Source organism: Meleagris gallopavo, chromosome 4 (assembly GCF_905368555.1).
Source record: "Meleagris gallopavo chromosome 4, MGAL_WU_HG_1.1, whole genome shotgun sequence".
Classification (NCBI taxonomy): Eukaryota; Metazoa; Chordata; class Aves; order Galliformes; family Phasianidae; genus Meleagris; species Meleagris gallopavo.
The window spans coordinates 52626590-52646221 of record NC_139407.1 but is presented as its reverse complement, the minus strand read 5'-3'; the positions used below and the strand labels follow the sequence as shown (position 1 = coordinate 52646221).

Sequence of the window (19632 nt, the reverse complement as noted above, 5' to 3'; positions counted from 1 at the left end):
CTATCAATTAAGATATCACAAATTTAACTAGAAATATGATGTATGCCTTACTGTTAAAGCCAGGGGTCAGTAAGCTAATACATAATATTTCAATGTGCTTCAATGTTTTTCTGCACATTTTTTTTTTAGTTTCAGATCACAAGAACTGCTTTAAATTAAATAAGAACCCAGAAAGCAGAGACTTCTTCCAAAAGAAATAAAACTTCAAAAAACAGATGACAAAACAGAAACTTGCCTTCAAAAGGGCATAATATATTTTCTGAACAATATGCAGTACCTTATCTAAATTAAATAGTTTTATCCTGCAACCATTTATGGAAGAACAAGTACAGAATAAGGTAAAAACATTTCACATATTCAGTTTTCTTGGTCTAATTTGCAAAGCTTAGCAAATCAGGTTCTGCAAGAAACAGTCAACCCTTGCCCTCTGCAGACTATTTATTATTTTAGTTTTGAGATGAAACTACAATAGCTTCAGACTTTTCTCTTTCAGAGTCACTGATTAGTTTGGCACACATCTCATGAATTATACCAAAAAAATAAGAAGAAAAGGAAAACACCTACATATGTATATATGTTTTTCAGAAGACAAATAATAGACTGAAGGTGTATTACAAACACCAACTCAGAAAAAAATACAGGGCTGTAGAATCTGTTGAGAATTTTGCAGAGAATGAGTGAATACAAAGAGGACATAGTCTCACAGTCTTTTCTGTCCAGAAAAAAGACAGGATTTTCCTGGTGTCATGTAAGATGTTGTGGGGGCTTCATTTACAGCTCTGCCCTTCAAGAATAACAGTGTTTAGGTTATAAAAACCCACTTGTTCCTAAATCTGAGAAATGGTGATAGAGATTTAATCTTTGTCCGCAGTGAAAAGTCTCTTCCCTACAACTCTGTTCTTCAGGGTGCCACTCCCTATATTTATACCATTAATCAACCTTCACCACTGAAGCTTCATCAGAAATATTCATTATTTGGCATGGTATTAACAACCCCCTTCCTCTTTCCTTCCCATACTTTTCTATCTCCTGTCAGTTTAATTCTATAGCAAAACCAAAATACCCCCTTACAATCAAAAACAAGCAATCAAAAAAATTCAAATAACTTACAATCAAAATTCTTGATATTATTTCCCGTAGGATTCTGTTAAAAATTACTTGTTCAATAATGTCTGAGAATCTGCTCACACATTCATAAAATATACTGCTCAGGCTAAAATATTTTTAAAAGCCTGAAAAAACATCCAACTCCGCCCCAAGAACTCATTTTTTATCCCTTATATTATCCTAAATTTTACCCTTTGTCCACTTACTAATGCATTCTCCAAATGACAGATTTTCTAATTTATCTCACAGAGTAGTAACAAGGTGAATAACCCTCCCCCCCTAACCCACCTAATATTTATCAAAATAATCAAAACAAAAGCCCTCCTTAATTTTATCTCATTATTCTTCCTGCAGCTATAACCCCTTCTGTCACTTGGAATAGTGTCTCTCCTTCTGTAATGCTTTTCCATGAGAAATTTGTAGGTTATTATTGTTCTCCTTAGTTGTTGCTTAGCTAAGTGATACATATTTGACAGACTGTAATTGCACGAGCCCCTGGGAAGTGAAACTGCCAAGGTTGCACACAGCTCTATTTGGGATACGTATTACAAGGTATGTCAAATGCAGGCAGTTGTAGTGCATAAACAAGAGAAAAAAGCCTCCAACTGAGTAAAGAAAAGAGAGAAGGAATCTTTTTTTAGACATATACATATATTTTTTAAGCCACTTACAACAATCTCAGCCATATCTCACATTTTCTGAAGGTCACTAATGAAAGTTCACAGGCACTACAGGTTCACAGGCACTTGCACATTCTGATGCCTGGAGAACAGGCACTGTGTCTTCGTCCATCTGACACCCACAGTCTCTGTCCAGTTACCTACCCCACAGTCTCCTGCTTGGCCATGCTGGTGCTCACTGCCCATGTGCAGCACTTGAACAGTTGCCTCACAGGCACAGTCCAGATACCAGGCTTGACTCTTGTCCTCTTACTTGCTGCTGCATGCAGCTTGAGGTTTGCCAAGTGAATTCATGTGTACACCAGGTTTGGTGTAGATAAGGCCTTCACTCCAGAGGCAGCACCAGGCGTGACACTCTGTTGGGCAAATGTACTGACCAGACATGACTTAAGCAGCTGGTCTATTTTATGCCTGTTTCTGTCTATTTCCCTCTTTGCTCCACCCTTAATTCCTTCTCCTAACACCTAAACATTCCTTCCTGAATTTTTGGTAGTCCCTCAGAAGTATCCCAAATCCTCATGTTTCTTTTGTTTTCCAGTTCTCGACAGTTAAGAAATACAGACTAATCATTTCTGGAGTTTGTTACTAGCCTATCAATTAGTAGTGGGAGACATTCAATCTCTGCCCTTATCTCTATTATTCTTGTCTACCACTTTTCTGTCACTTTGAGTTATTGCTCCCCCCTTTACTTATTATCACCTTTTGCATTAAAATATCCTTGATGAGGTAACTTTATGTAAGTGGTGTTCCTGCCTTCCACATTTTCTTGCAGAAGTCAATACAGGGAATTTCAGAAAACCCCAAAAGCCCAGAAAAGTCAATGAAGAACAAGGTAGAAGAAGTAGTAGAGAGATAGGGAGAAAGGTATTTATTAATCACAGTTAAATACAAGTTACTGGTATTCAAAAATAATAAACAACAACAAAAAAAATGCCAGGTCATCAAATAGGTTAAAGAGAATGAAATTCTTTAGTTTATGTTTTGAGCTAAAACCTTTCAGATTATTCTTATTTGCATATTAATGCTATTATAATGAAAAAGTCATCTCCGTTAGATATTACAATTTTTCTGCAAAACCTAGAGGCAAGAAGAATTCATCCACCCAGATGTAATCATCTGTTCATCCTGGTCTTCCTCTCTATTGGTGGAGAGAAATAGCTACTTCTTGGGTACCACACTTCTCATCCTAAAATAGACTTATAAAATAGATTAGAAGAGTCATGCTTTAAAATTGCCTAATTCTCTTCATTGACTATAAAGGCAGCCTAGGGGGTTAGCTGAGATGTAGATGTCTACATTCTACACATATTAAATTAGGTGAGATGAATCCCACCCTTCATTTATTTTTCAAAGAGCATAACTTGAGATTGTCAGATAATGATATGAATATGAGAGGTGGGGCTTTGAAAAAAGCGTTAAATATTACAAGAATGGTGATAAGATTGTGAGGAGCTGGTAGAAACTCTTATGCACAGTAGCGACCAGATATTGCCAGGATCATTTATATCATTGTGTGTTACTGGAAATAAGCAAAGAGCGCATGAAAAGAAAATATGTACTATGTTAGAAAAAAATAAAAGAGGATACTGAAACAGAATGTAACAGCAGAGCTGAAGTAATAAACAACTGGTTTCTCTCCCTATCGATTTATTCTTCGTTATTGCTTCTTTTCCTCAGCATTGAAAGTTTGTATAGCTCCTCTTCTCGTCTTCACTTCAAACAGAAGAACAAAAAGCTGAGAGCAATAAACTAAAGAGCTGAAAAAATCTACAGTGTAAAGAAGTAATTCACAGAACAAGGAAGAAAGAAATATGAGAGGAGGAAGGGAACAAAGAGAGGACAAAGGAAGCAGAACAAGGGAAACAAGTGTCCTATCATTCTATAGGTAGTATTGTGTGTCTACATGTAAACCAGGTTGCTGTGACTAACATAATGAACTGTTCCTAGTGTGCTGAAATTGTCACTTGACCACTTCATTGTCCCTTATGTTTTGCTTTCTCCTGTCCTATAGTTTTCTTTCTTCCTTTTTCTTTCTGTCTATAATTCCTGTTTGCTGTCTAACACCATAATATTAAAAGCCTCTGTCTACCCTTTGCTGCCAATTGCTATTGTTTTTGCCTCGCTACAGCTAAGCTCATTGAGTTGCTTTGGAAAGAGCTCAAACTCCTATCCAAATCTCTGGAGGCAGCACAACAAAGCACAGAGAGACTGCAGCCAGTGGTGAGAGAAGCCTGGGCCAAAGGAAAGGTACAAACCCTGTATCGTTATCATTTGTGATCGACACTAACACCATGAGTAGAGTGCCAGTTACAACAATAAAAAGGAAAAAATGTGCTGGCTCGAGGTTAGCTCTGTTAATTTTCAGAACTGAAAATGAGATGAACAGCCTAAAGTGCAGAAAAATGGAAGCTGCGGTGTCTCAGACACCTGCTTTTCTTAATCCAGTATCATTTGGAAACAAAAATGCTACTTTCTCAGTCCAATACTTATCAGAAATTAGGAGCAGGTGACTAATTTGATGACTGAAACTAAATCTGGAGGCAATCATTCTTACACAGGCTGTCACGAGTTGCTCTTTCCTTCAGATGCTGATTTTCTATGTCATGCTCGTGTCCCATGGCCCCTGTGAAGTTTGGCTCCCTGTTGTACTATTCTTCCAGAAGCAGAGAAGAAGAAACAATCTCTGTGCCAAAGAGCTTGCAAGTAAGCAAGTCCACTGTGGTAGATAATTTTTCCTTAATGAGCACGTGTTCTTTTGTACTGCTCAGGTTCCTGTTAGGTTACTAAATCATTCTTCCATTCTCCCACTTTCTTGCTATATACCAGCATGGATTTTGGAGCCTGGAGCTTCAAACTTCATCAAAGTTGTGCTATATCTGAATTCTAGCCAACAGATACCACTCAAAATGAATGAGACATATCAAAGTAGAACCTGTTTAGAGGACAGAATGTGATGAAGGAAAAGAATGAGCAATTTTGGCAAAAAAAACCTCCACAAAAAAAAAAAAAAAACAATTAAAGATAAAAACAAAGAAATAATATTGGCAAATGGAAAACCATTTTGAATAGGTTCATTAAGGTAAGATTGCTTGAACTCCCGCCTCCAATCCCCCCCCCCCCCGCCCCCTTTAATCCCCCCTCTCCCCATTCTGATCAATTTTTGGTATTTAAGAGGCACAGAATTACAATCTGCTACTTGCCTTTTTCATATGTGTGAGAGAGAGTACTTTGTTATCATAGAATCATGGAATGGCTTAGGTTGGAAAATGTATTAAAGGTCATCCTGTTTCAAACTCTCTACCATGGGCACAGTTGCCACTCACCAGATAAGACTGCCTTGTGCCCCATCCAACCAGACTTTGAACATCTCCAGAGTTGGGGCATTCATACCTTCTCTGGGCAGCCTGTGCCATCACTTCTGAGTAAAGCATTTTCTACTAATACAAATAGGTGAGAATTAAAAAATTGATAAATAAATTGATAATGAATTAGGAATGTTTATTTTAGAAGAGGAAAAAAAGAATCTACTTTCTGTAAGTACAAGATTGACTTGACTCTTTTTGTGCTGTAGTAATCAATCATATGTTGTAAATCTGGAACTCTAGCTGTAAAATAAATACTGTTGCAGTAAGCCTGTATATTTCTTTAAAAAAAAAAAAAAAACATTCAAAGAAAGAAATATATACGGATTTTATTAAAATAAATAAATAAATATTAGAGTTTGCAGCTCTATTCTCTCACAAAGACTTAGAATGGATCCCTATATCATTTTAAGCCCATTGTTTGGTTTATTCCATGTTTCCTGAATGAAAGTGGATTGAAGATAGTTCTTTATTTACGGATGAAAAGGCATCACACCTTCCTCCTCTTTTCTCAGCCTTCAACCTCCTTGCCTCATTTACCCTCTCATATGTTGAATTCTAATTCTAACTCAAAAATAAGATTTTCTTTTGACTAATATGCCCAGAATTCTTGCTTGTATATCATACCTCGATCTGAGTACCTCGTGCAAAACAAAGCACTTTTGTATCAAGTCTTTCACAGGAACACCTGCTCGTTCTGTACAGAAGCAGATACAAGATCCCTGGATGTCAGTCAGCATCTCTTCTATTCTGCGGTTGTCTTCGAGCTTATTAGACACCTGCAGCTAAAAGGTACCGATCTGTAGACTACTGCCTTATGTAGAACACTGATGCATCAGTCTTCTGTTGGCCCAAATTTCCCCTTTTCAGTTTGTATTTGCAGGCACTGTCCATGGAAGTCTCTGTCTTTTGTTGTCATTGGAATGCTGTGTGCTTTTACGAGAAGTCACTGCCCTCTGCACTTTTTGATAAACTATAACACTAAGCAGTGATGTGGGCATTGATAAGACATTGCTCTGTGAACTCTATATTGGCATGGGTGTTATGCTTTTTATAACCCCCTAGCTAAAGCTGTATCTGTGGTGGGTTTGTTCTATCTATCATAAAAGAAGATGATTTGAAGGTTACCTCTGTCATATCTATCAAATCACTCACAATCTACTTCAATTATCACAGCAAAGCACAGCTGGGAGTTACTTTATCTTGCAGTGAAGAAGATGGGAACAGGACTAATGGAAAGAAATAAGCGTGACACTCACAGTACAAAACATAGCAAAATAGAAAATGATCATTTTAGACTCATTTTATATTTAAAAGTGAGATGAGTTCCTAAGCAATATAGGCAGATATTTTTCAGCAATTTAAAAGCCCCCATAAACTATAACAAATAAGAAGAGACTCAGCATTCACTAGTTTGTGGTCCTTTTCTGCATTTACATATGAAATTGCCTTTTTTTTTTTTCTTCTTTTTTTTCTTAGGTCTTGATAAATGGAGAAGGAAAACATTGTGTCTCTATACTTGCACATCATCATTGCCTCCACAGGATTCTGATTCTTGCTAACTGTAAGATATGATGCAGGCCATATTAATTGTAAGGTGTAATATGGAGGGAATCCGGTGAAGTGCCATGACTATATGATGAAGGACCTGTAGCATCTGTCTTATAAGGTAAGATTGAGAGAGTTGAGACTGTTCATCCTGAAGAAGATGCAGAGGGGATCATTCCAATGTATATAAATACCTCAACATAGGGTGCAAAGAAGATGGATCCAGGCTCTTTTCAGTGGTGTTTAGTGACAGGACAAGAGGCAGTGAGCATGCAATCAGGAGGTTCCCTCTGAGTATCAGAAAATTTTTATTGTGAAGGTAACTGTGTACTGGCACAGGTTGCCTAGAGAGGTTCTGGAGCCTTTTTCATTAGAGATCTTCCAAAGTCTGGACATTGTTCTCGGCCATCTGCTTGAAGTGGCCCTTATTTGAGCAGAGGTTTGTACCAGATGACCTGCAGGAGTCCCTTCCAAACTCAGCCATTCTGTGATTCTGTGATCACATATAGATGAGAGAATTTCCTCCCAGTTGATTTTTCACAGCAACAGATACATGAAGACAAAGCTACTGAACATGAGCTTGCTGTACTTCAAGTAAACTATTTCACTTACTCTGTGCAAAGCAGCCAGACTTGTCAGATTTAACCTTTTATTGACATTCACTCTAGGATTCCTTCTTTTCACTGTACTGCTCTATGTGCAACTAACCAGATTACTCAAGTCCTCAAGGTAAAAATAGATCATTCTGCTTCTTTATGTGCATGATTCTCAAAATTCAGCGGAGGAACAAAGGATATATGATTGCTGAGATGCAGAGGTACATGTACTTATGTTACATCCTGAGTTCTCGCTACCTGCTAAAATGTATATTCTTCAGCAGTCAGCACTTTATTGCTATGGTGAAAAACAGAATTCCCTTAAGAGGAAAGAGAGCAGGCAGTTATTTGGGAAATAGCGTACATCCTAAAATGTTAGATGGTCCTCCTAGTGTTTGTATTTTAGGACAGCCCTGGCTACCATATATGTACAGTATATTCCCAGTGGCTGACATCAACCCCAGAGAACAGAGGCACAATGATATGGTAAACAGATGCATACATTGTCTTTTTTTTTTTTTTTCTTCCCCTTCCTTCCTTCCTTCCTTCCTTCCTTCCTTCCTTCCTTCCTTCCTTCCTTCCTTCCTTCCTTCCTTCCTTCCTTCCCTCCTTCCCTCCTTCCCTCCTTCCCTCCTTCCCTCCTTCCTTCACTTTTTCAGAGGCATATTTATCATAGGTTCAGGCTAATGTCAGGATTAGATGATTTGAGTCACTTCATTGTAAACTTTTATTATATTAGTTATATTTTTAAACTCATAGAAAGAAAATTGATACAATAATTATTAGGAAAGGCTGCCTTATCCTTTTGTCAGGATTCACTACGTACGATACAGTGCTGTACTACAGAAAAGATCAAAATATTTTCTCTTTCTCCAAAGACAGAGTTACAGCCATACACAAATACATCTGAGCAGAATGTGAAGTCTAAGGTGGTCTTTAGATGTCATCTGCATTTTTATATTGATTTGCCTGACTATTCTTCATTATTTGAAACTACAGCAAATATCAAACATTACATCTTTTATGTCCCCACAACATTTAAAGAAAAAAAAAAGGAAAAAGAAAAATATACAGAAAGGAGCAAAATTTCTGGATATGGAAAGCTTTTAGAACTGATTATATTTCTTTTGTTGGGAAAAGATTTAAAATGAAAAGGTCAGCAGTGCGTGTTTTTTCCTAAGCTCTTGAACTCTTAACGGGTATCAGTCTGATTTTACCATTTTTTGTTAATACAGTGTTAAAGCAGAGGGAAGAACAAAGGTTAATTCCAAATAGCACTATGCTGAATTCTATTCATAAAAAGTAAGATTAGATTGTATTAGAGAAGCCATGTCTTTTTAGAATATAGCTTTCTGTTAATTGCAAATGTATTCAAATTTTTCTTTCAAACAGAAATGGATGTAGAGCCCAGAATCACATTTTGACCTTAAGCTTCCTTAGAAGTAAAAAAATTATCCATCATTTTCAGCTATAAAGAATTTCTATATTCAGTGCACCTGAGCTCCTTTTCTCTCCTTCAGGCTTTTGAATCGTGAAGGAACAAGAGGTAATGATATTTAGCATAGAAAGAACTGGAAATGTCAATTCCTACTAATTCAAGATTCCTATTTATTACTTTTCTCAGACCATTTTCTTACCATTTTGTTTGGTGTCTATAAGCCTTCATGATGAGAAAAGCTGATTAAGTCATGAAAGATTTTTCATTACTTTTTCTGGAATCAAAGAGTCATTTCTGCAACACATTTTTAGGGAATACGTAAAATTTTGCAATTTTAACAACATGCTAACATTGTTGTTCAGTTCACTATGCAGTCATAAAACAATAAAGGGAAATTCTGGGCCAAGGAGCTTCAAATGAAACATAAAATTATATACATAAATATATATGGTAAGCAATTGTCTTCAGACCTTTAAAGATCCCTTATAACTCATGTGATTCTATGATACTACATATATATAAATAGACAGTAATCGACAAAAAGATCTTTCTGGCAGGAATGGGGCTCTTAATGTGTGTGCCCTGACCTCCTTGCCAGTTACTATGCATTGTGCTGTTCTGTGCCCTCAGGTAGTTGTGTTTCAGCAATAGAAGAATTGTTCCTTGTGTGTACTGTATTGATGTTTGTAAAATGTCTTAAGTTTCTCTGAGATAGAAGCTGATATGCCAGTATAAAGTAAGACTATTAATGTACAGTTAAACTTCAGCCCTGGATTTATCAGAAGAATCTGAGACTGAATCCTCCTTGATAAAGTCTCCATTAATCTTGCACTAACAGAGATACATATGCCCTCCAGTGCCTTGATTCATTAGCATGATTTCCATAATGACATACCTGGAATGAAAAAGTTCACCTTTCTACTCAGTAAATGAGTTGGAACAAATGTAGAGAACATTGACCTTACAGAGAGGCTTCTAGGTGATTAAATTGTTGAAACCATGTCAGTAAGTACATTAGCCACTATAGAAACTTCCCTGTGGTGCTAATGAAGAAGAGAGGATAAAGATCTCTGTAAACCAATTGTCCATGTGTTTCCATCTGGCTAAGAGAGGATGAAAAAAATAGAAGTTTTTCTAATCACAAGTCCTTACTCTTTTCCTCCATTCTGCTGCTGTGGAGTGAAATTTAAAACAGTGTCAAAATTGTGAATCAAAAGGCTTCCCAGTCTTGCACAAACACTCAGATGTACTTAATTCATTTTCTGCATTGATTTTTCAGACCTGATCAGTGGAAATTCCAAGGTGTTACGGTGAAGGGAACAATAGAAAAGCTTAGCAGATGAATAGAGCCAGCAGTTTAAGTCTTTGAAAAAAACTTTACCTTTCAATATATTTGTACCACATATTTTCCTGCAGATCTAGTAAGAGTCAGAGTACTTGTAGTGGAGTTAAAGAACACAGAAAGCAGAGCAGCTTTTCACTGGCACTTTTAATATATTATCCTTTCTAAGCTTAGCTTCCTGTTTGCAGATCTACAGTTCTCTGCATAATTCAGTGCCCAGCAAGAAATTCTGCATGCCTGTGCACAGAATATTAAATCACAATCCAATACAAAAGCGAGTCTGTCCCAGTGCACATGAAGACTGGGGTGTTTTCTATGCTGTGCTGCTCTTTTTCAGCTTATAAGCCTACAAAAATCATACAAAGACATGGCAATAGAAAATTCACAGGTTCAGTCTTCTAAAAGCTCACAATGGATATAACAAAATGTTCATGAAAGAGTGTTAACAGAAGTTTTCCAAAATCAATTTTTCTTATTCTCTCTGACCACATCTCAGTCAGAATGATACCCTTGTGACCTACAAAATGTCTGAGAGAATAAAAATGCAGCAGTAGCTGAGCAAAGAGCAGAACTTTCCAAGTCAGAAGAAAAGGCAAAAAAAGCAGCAGAAACAGGACAAAGCATTCTAGTTAATCATACTCCATGATATAACTTTGTTATGGTAGAAAAGTTTCAGTCTTCCTAATGTTAACATTCCCTTTCTGTCACATAAGCTGTACCATGCCTAATAATTAATATCTGGAAAATTGTTGTATGAGACGTACTTGCATGATGTAATTTATACGGCCAGGATTATTGGCTGCTCCAAAAACAGCTGAACTAATGAAGTCTTTTCTCTTATAATTTGTGTCTTCTGTCTCTAACCTTTTCCAGATGAGTTCTCTTTCATGTCATCTATGATATCCCTTACAGGCAAGAGACAGCAATGCTATACCTAGTCTGAAACTATCTGCATACTGATCAGCTAGCCAGGATGCACTTGCTGACTTGCTGAAATGCTGCCAAATGGAGTGTATACTGGCAGAAATCTGTCTTTCTCTCAGTAGGACAGCAGTTTTGCCCTATCCTTCCCACTAACTGCTGATTTTCACATACTTGAAGGAACATAATTATCTTTGATACTTTACTTTCATACATAGCTTAGTACAGAGAGCAGGATTCAAATAGTATGAAGGGGCAGGGGAAGAAAAGAGATAACTAGACAGATTTTAATGTGATATATCAAATTTGTTATATTTGTAATATCTAATTCGTTCCTTTTAGAAAAAGCAGGAAAAGCAAAACAAAACAAAATGAAAAACAACAACAACAAAAAACTCCTTTATCTATTGGTAGAATAGTCTACAGAGCATCATAAGAAATGCACATGATTATATTTCTACACTGATGAATATATTTTTATCAGAAAGGATTTTTACCAATTTACTGAGTCCGTTCCTGCTTGCAGATCTGTTTCTTACCTGTCAGCAGAATAATTTATTTTAAATTCTCAAGGTCACTCTGCCTAGAGATGATAAAATTGTATAGCCTAGATGCAGATGTTTTTAGTAGTCTTAATGAGCCTCTGATTCCTATCCCAACAGCACTCTAAAATCATTCACCTGGCTTCAATAGAACAAGACTTCTCATTGGAACAGGGGAAAGAAGAGTTATTTTGTCCCAGATCAGTTACTGATCATTTTACTACAGTTCTCCAGAAGAGTATGAGTATGAGTAGACGGGAGAAAAACAACTTGTCTCAAGTACCTGTTGTACCAAGAGGCAAGGGAAAACAGTGGTTGTGACTGAGAAAAGTGACAACAGATCCTTAAATTGGCTTTCCTTCTTAGCTCATTGTACCCAAAACTGCCTCTGTAGGATGTACTAATGTAGTATTAATTTGAACATAATTTTATCATTCTATACAGATAAAGTGACTTTACATTACTGGATAAATGTTGAATTCTTTGCTCATACTAAAAAAAAGCAATTAACATTGTTGATTCTCTAATAGTTCCTGCTGTCATTCACTGGTCACAAGATCATCAAAACTGCTTCATGAAAAAAAACAACCCGTAGGAGGCATTATTTTCAGAACAACCCTAATTTTTAGGAGTATACATCTTAGTATGACCATTCCTAGCTATAGGCTGTGAATTATCCTTTACATAAGAATTCCATAAGATTTCTGAGAGTACCACAAATAAAGCCCATTAAAATGCTGTTTCAAGCACAAGTGTCTAGTTTAACAGTGAGCATCAATGCAAATCAAAGCTGCATATAAACAGCTGGGAATAACAGCACAAAAATCACTTGCTATGCAGTTGTCCTCTACATTGAAGCCATGAATGTGAAGGGTGACAAGAAAAACTTTTATAAGTATGTTGTTGATAAAAGGAAAACTAAGGAAAATATGGTCCCTCTCTGGGAGATGAGAGACCTGGTTACTCAGAATATGAAGAGGATTGAGATACTCAACAACTTTTCTGGGGTCTGTTCTGTTCAATATCATTACTGATTACATGGATGAGGGAATTGAGTTCCCCCTCAATAAGTCTGCAGATAACACCAAGTTTGGAGTAGGAAGGCCCTACAAAAGGATCTGGACAGACTGGATCACTGGGCTGAGGCCAGTAGAATGAAGTTCAACAAGACCTAGTGCTGGGTCCTGCACTTTGGCCACAACTCCAAGCAATGCTACAGGCTTGGGACAGAGTGGCTGGAAGACTGCGTAAGAGGAAACAGACCTGGGAGTATTAGGTGATCTTCAACTGAATGTGAATCAGCAGTGTGCCCAATTGACCAAGAAGGCCAATGGCATCACAGCTTGCATCAGAAATAGTGTTGCCAGCAGGAGCAAAGCAGTGGTCATCCCTCTGTACTCCTTGAGTACTGCACCATTTTGGGCTCCTCAATACAAGAAAGACATTGAGGTCCTGGAGTGTGACCAGAGAACGGAAACAAAGCTAGTGAGGGCTCTGACCATAGATCTTATGAGTAGTGGATGAGGGAACTGAAATTACTTAGTCTTTAGAAAAGGAGGTTAAGGGGAGACCTTATTGCTATCTACAGCTACCTGAAGGGAGATTGTGGTGAGGTGGGAGTTAGCCTCTTCTCCTATGTAACTAGCATAGGATGGACTAGAGGAAATGGCCTCAAGTTGTGCCAGGGGAGATTCAGGTTGGACATTAGGAAAAATTTTTCTCCAAGAGTGGTCATGCACTGGAATGGGCTGCCCAGGGAGGGGTAAAGTCACTGTCCCTGGAGGTGTTAAAGGAACTCTTTGATGTTGTGCAAAACATCAAAGTGATTTAGTGGGAAATATTGTGATAATTGGACTTTTGGACGGGATGATCTTGTAGGTCTTTTCCAACCTTGGTGATTCTATGATTCTATGATTCTTGTTATTTTCCCTCAATCTTAAGCAGCAAGTGCTGTAGACGCACCACTCAATTCATAGAATTCAAAGGCAGCTAATGAGAGAATGAAGAACTGTCCACTATGGGGAAAGAACAAGTTAAAGACCATCTAAAGAAACTGAAGTTTCCGAGGGAACTGGAGGATGAAGTTGCTAAGCAGCCCTCCATCATATTTGAGAAGTTGTGGCAGTCTGGTGAAGTTCCCACTGTCTAGAAAAGGGGAAGTATAACTTACATTTTTAAAAAGTTAAAAAAAAAAAAAAAAAAAAAAAAAAAAAAAAGGAGGATTTGAGGAACCAAGAGCCAGTCAGTCTTACCACTGTGCCTGGCAAAATCGTGGAGCAGATTCTCCTGAAACCTATGCTAAGGTAAGTAGGATGGTGGGTAAGGAAGGGCAACTGATGTAATCTAACTGGGCTTTTGCAAAGCATTTGACGCTATCCCCTGTGACATCCTTGTTTATAAATTAGAGACATGGGTGTGATGGATTGACCACTTGTTGGATAAAGACTTGACTGGATGGTTGCACTCAAATTTTTGTGATCAGTGGCTTAATGTCCAAGTGGAGAACAGTGATGAGCTGTGTTCCTCAGGGGTTATTAAGACCAGCAGTATTTAATATCTTTGTTGGAGACATGGACAGTGGGATTGAGTGCATCAGCAAATTTACTGATTACACCAATCTGTGTTATTGTTGATACTGTGTTACTGGAGGGATGCCATTCAGGGAGACCTTGACAGGCTTGAGTAGTGGGCCTCTGTAAACCTCTTTAAGTTCGACAAGTCTAAGTGCAAAGTGCTACACCTGGGCTGAAGCAGTCTCAAACACAAGTATAGCATGGATGCAGAATGGATTGAGAGGAGCTGTGAAGAGAATGATGTGGGGGAGTTTGTTAATGAAAAACTCATCAAAAGCTGTCAGTTTGCACTTTTGTGCTAGAAAACCAACTGTATCCAGGGCTGCATCAAAGGAAGTGTGACCAACAGGTCAAATGAGGTTACTGTATACTCATTTCTTGTGAGACACCACCTGAAGTACTGCATTCAGCTCTGGGGCCTTCAACATATGAAGGACATGGACCTGTCAGTGTGGTTCCAGAGGAGGGCTGTGTAGATGCCTCTCCTCTGAAGACAAGCTGAGAAAGTTGAGATTGTTCATTCAGGAGAAGAGAAGGCTTCAAGGAGATTGGGAGACCTTATAGCAGCCTTCCAGTACATACAGAAGGCTTATAGGAAAGCTGGAGAGGGATATTTTACAAGGTCATGTAGTAATAGGACAAGAGAAATGATTTTAAACTGAAAGAGGGGAGATCTAAACTAGATATAGGGAAGAAATTCTGCATGAGTCTGATGAGGTACTGGAACAGGTTGTCCAGAGAAGTTGTGGATGCCCCATTCCTAGAGGTGTTCAAGGCCAGGTTAGGTGAGGCTCTGGGCAGTCAGATCTAGTAGATGGCAGCCCAGCCCATGGTGGTGGGTTTGGAATTAGCTGCCAAACCAACTCGTATTAATCTGATTCTATAACTCCATGATTATGTCTCTCGCTGGTTTTGTCAGCTGCAACAGCCAATAAGTCAGACACATATAGAAAAAGAAAATACTTCTTTATTGGCACATATACACTTAATTTCTGTGACAAATTTATGCAGTTAATTGCATTCAGTGTCTGTGCACTTGCAGCAATGTGTTTCACACTAATTAGTCAAGATAGAATCAGTATAGTTTATATTTTGCATGTAAATGGTTACTGAAAATATATTATTTACCTTAGCAGCAGTTTCATAAGGGAAAATTTTTGTTTGAGATAAACAGCTATACTCATTGTACCTCAGAGCTCTGACTGTCTTGAACAGGTACAAGGCTTTGGGAAAGAAAATCTGCTGAGAGCATGATAACAGCACAGGAACTGCAGAGTTAGTTCTAAGGCACTGAGAGGCCTCTCTGCAGTTTTAGGCAGTACCTTCCATCTGTCTATATTATGTCAGGAACCATTTTTTGAAATGCTTAATATTGGAAAGATTTTAAAATATGTCTATCTCTGCTCCAGGGATGCCAGCTGTATGTTGAGCCTTTTAATATTTAACCGTTAAGACTATGTAATTAAATGCCAGCAAACTTGCCTAAGGATCATAAAATTTGGTCTTTGTTTTTTAATTTTTTTTTCCAAGTATGTTGTGTGATTGAAATGAGCTATTTTTTCATGTGTGGAAAGAAATTTGTGTCCTTATGAGTAATGTGTAAGCTATTTGATCTGATAGTCATTACTAATAAATAAGTTCGTATAAGGGTAAAGAATCTATGAATCTGGATAATTGAAACATAGAAGTGCCCTCTGAAATTATAAAACTTTCCAGTACAAAGACAACATCAGGGTTTTTCTTAGATGGTGACATTGCTTGATAAAAGTGAACGGGTCTTTCTCTGATAGAAATGAGAAAAAGTAGAGAAGTTGAGAGAAAAGCATTTGAGTACTTGGTGGGAAAAAACACTGTGAATGTAGCTTTGTGAAAAACTTAGAAAAAGATCTTTTGGTCTAATTGCTGGCTAGAAAGAGCCTTGACCCCACAGACAAATAAGCAATATCTCCTGCTGTTTGATTTTTGCTTCATTCAGGGGAACCAGACTTTGTGCATTCTTTGTAAATAAACAGGATTAACTGAAGAAACATGTGACCTGATCTTCATCTTCCACCTGAAATAGCCCTTGGGCTAACCCTTAGGTCAAAATGAGTTCTAAAATATTACTTTAAATGTGCTTGATTTCAGAAAGGATTTCATAGAATCATGGAATGGCTTGGGTTGGAAAGGACCCAAGGGATCATAGAGTTCCAACCCCCTTGCCATAGGCTGGACTACCAACCTTCAAATCTCATACTAGAACAGGTTGCCCATTCATCACTGATCTCTTTACTAGTGATGTGGAGTTCAGAATTCTTTCCTATATATCACATGTATGACTATATTGGAATAGGGATACTTCAGAAGGGAAGAACTTGCAGTATTTGCATTGTATTTTCAAGAGATCTATGTTAAAAGAAATGCGGTATGCAGTCAAATTAAATGTAGAACAGCTGTTGCCTGAGAAGCATTAGCATTCAGCAATAGAATCATGAAATTATCTACTCTGTGGCTAAGCATATACAAATGAAAAATGAATATTAAGCAATTTCATCTACAGGATATGTATTACATGTAAAATTTGAAGAATATTGAATAGAAATTTTGTTCTGAAGGACTGGACTCATTTTGTCTTCACTGATCCTTAATCAAATCTTAATTATTTTGCATTACATTCTAACATCTTTGTATTGTGCAGAAGTTTGTGATATTTTTATTTAATCATCTCTAGTGATTTAGATAGAACTCTTTGGAGTGTAAAATGCTTCTCTTGCAAAACTTGTCTCAAAGAAAAAGAAAGATTTCTAATCTTCTGTAAAAATACAAATGTTCATATAATGCATACTTGGAAAGAGACAATAGTCATCATGTGACAAATGTTCTTGCAAGAGGACAGGTGTACATTGCATGATATCTTAGAAAACTTTGACTTATGTGGAGGTATGTTTGAAAATTATGAGTTATTCAGAAGTTAACAGTTTCTAAAACTTAAGAATGAATTTTGTTCTGATCAATGTCTGATCATCTTTAATATGGATAATAATTCTAGTCTTTTTTTTTTTTTTTTTTTTTTACCCTTAATTAAGTAGCTCAGCAGAAGTAATTCCTAAATGTAAGCTTGGCTGAATTTGTCACCAGGCTGCTCTTAATTACTGCAATCATTTTCTTGACTAACGAATACTATCTATATAGTATATTTCTCTCCTTCTCAAGGCAAGGAACAGCAAATGGGTAAGGGACTTATGTACTTCTTCATGTGCCCACTCTGTACTTCTTCTCAGCCTTCTGAGAATCTCTTATCCTGTTTGCAGGTGACTATGGATTCAATCATGGACAGAACTAAGGAGAGGGGTACTTGTGCTCAGTATTTCTGTCCACTTGAGATAAAGTCACTTACTATAATTAAACAATAGTCTCTTAATATACCGCCAATAATTCAAGAATGTGAGACTGCATGAATAATGATAGTTCCTGGAGATGAGACAGTGATGATGAAAAAGAAATTGGCTACTAGGTATCATATTGATGAGTAGGTTAATGGTCAGTGGCCTTCTGTTTTATGTGGAGAGGTTTTTTCTTTTTCTCAAAACAAATGCATATTTAATCTTTTAAAATGAGTTATTTTATTTCTGCTTCACAAGTAGGCTCAGTGATTGTTAGCAGAGAGAAACAGTGGGGAAAAAGAAGACAAAGGAAGGTCAGGAAAGGTATTTAGTCATAACAGACTTTTTCAGTGAATATCCTGGTTGGTGTGACTTGTTCAATTTAAAAAGAATCCCTAGGTGGTTTGGATCATAGGATTGTAACAACCTGTACTTCATACCAAAGGAAATGTACACATAGCTTACCTTGCTCTGAAGCAACAAACTGAATAACAGAATGAACTTGCGTTCTTGAGTTTGAAGGTACGGGGTTTCATCCGTATATGCTTGATGTCATGGAACTTTTCCTGCCCCCTTACAAATAAAAAGAAATAGCCAAGTGTTTAGATGAGAGCATAATTAGTCCTAATATATACAAAATCTTACTGCACTTTCAAAGCTTCCCTTTAATTTCATCAGGTTTTATCAGGAATTATATTGGCTTTTTGTGTGTTTAAAGTTTATATTTTCTTTTATGTTCTTCACTATTATTGTCATTGCAAACATGAGCTAAAATGTCCCCCTGAGGAAGAAATAACCATCCCAAGTTCCTAATCTCCCTTAATATTCTATTTTCTTATTCTTTATAATTCTCCCTAAAAGATTTGATTCAATTCTTATTGAAGTCACTGGAAAGTTTTCTGTTGATTTTAATGGGTGTTGTATAAAGCTACTTAATAGTTTACTGTTGTGACCTCTTTCACCTTAGTCAGTAGTCACTGCTCACTATGTGGTTTTGATGAGAGTGAGGCAGCTGCAAGCATAGAAAGGTGCTTTTTAGATGTACTTGTATATAGTTGCAAGCACAGCATCTCTTAAAACCTGTTCAAACCTGTGTTTAGGGACTTTTAGGCAGTGAAGAATATAATTTAATTCCCTTTGAGATTTCTTTAAGAGGAATTGGCAGCCCATCTTGCTTTAGGAAGATATTTGGCATGACAGTATATTGACTTTAGACTTTCTTTCTCACTTCCAGTGAGACAAATTTACCACTGAACGCGCAACATAATGACAATCTTTGAAGCACTAGAGTGAAGTTCCCCAAAAAGATGTGTTCATTTCAAAATAAAGCAGAATTGTTTTCTGTAAAACCTTTCAGTGAACATAAACCAATTAACCCTTTTTCCTAAATGAAGTACGTACGTGTAATGAATTTGTTAAAGAGAAACACGAAAATATTTTCTATTTAGCTTGATAGTATGATAACATAATATTCTGCTGTATCTTGATAACATATAAGGTAATAATCTGAGTAGGTTACAAAAATGTGTGCAAAATTGCATCTATCATGCTGAAAACCTTTCTGTATAAAACACGTTTCCTTGGAATCACTGAAGCAAATCTTATTTAAATTGGCTTACATTCCAGCACTGTCTTTTCGAGTCAAATTTAGTTAGCTAAAATGTACTCCATCTAAAAGGCAGACTCATAAATGGTCAGAAGTATTTTTTTTTCTTTCTTTTTTCTTTTTTTCCTGCATAGTGTCATTTGAAAAAGTTAAGTTCAAAGGTATCTACCCCAAACTGCTACTTAACTCTAGCTAGTCATACCATGTTCTCTAAAAAAGCTTCCTGGCCAGCTTTTTCTGCTTTTGGTTTAATAAGAATTACTGAGCAGCAGAAATTGTTGAGAGATTCATTCCCTGTTAGCAATTATTCACATTTATGTGGCAATGTGGTAATGGTAACACAAGGTTGTATCTTCCAACTGTAATGACTTTGCCAATGCAAGAAACTATGGCCTGCGTTTTTACAACCTGATTATTTTAAACCTTGTAAGCACTGTATACATTCTGTTTCTCTTCCTATTGGAACTTTTTTCTAGAAACGTTTTCCTTGGATGAGTAAGAACTTTCAATGTTTCTTATTCTGATTTTATTGCATGACCACTTATTTTACTCTTT

At 37.0% G+C, this 19632-nt stretch overlaps 1 long non-coding RNA gene across 1 annotated transcript in view; it reads left to right on the top strand.

The window, feature by feature from the left end:
- The first annotated feature begins 3385 nt into the window (after nt 1–3385).
- Nucleotides 3386–19632, top strand: part of LOC146544514 (uncharacterized) — a 29113-nt gene continuing 12866 nt past the window's right edge. The window contains exons 1-2 of the long non-coding RNA XR_014883194.1: nt 3386–5941; nt 6629–6818. This is a non-coding gene — a long non-coding RNA (uncharacterized LOC146544514). The remainder of the gene's footprint in view (nt 5942–6628; nt 6819–19632) is intronic.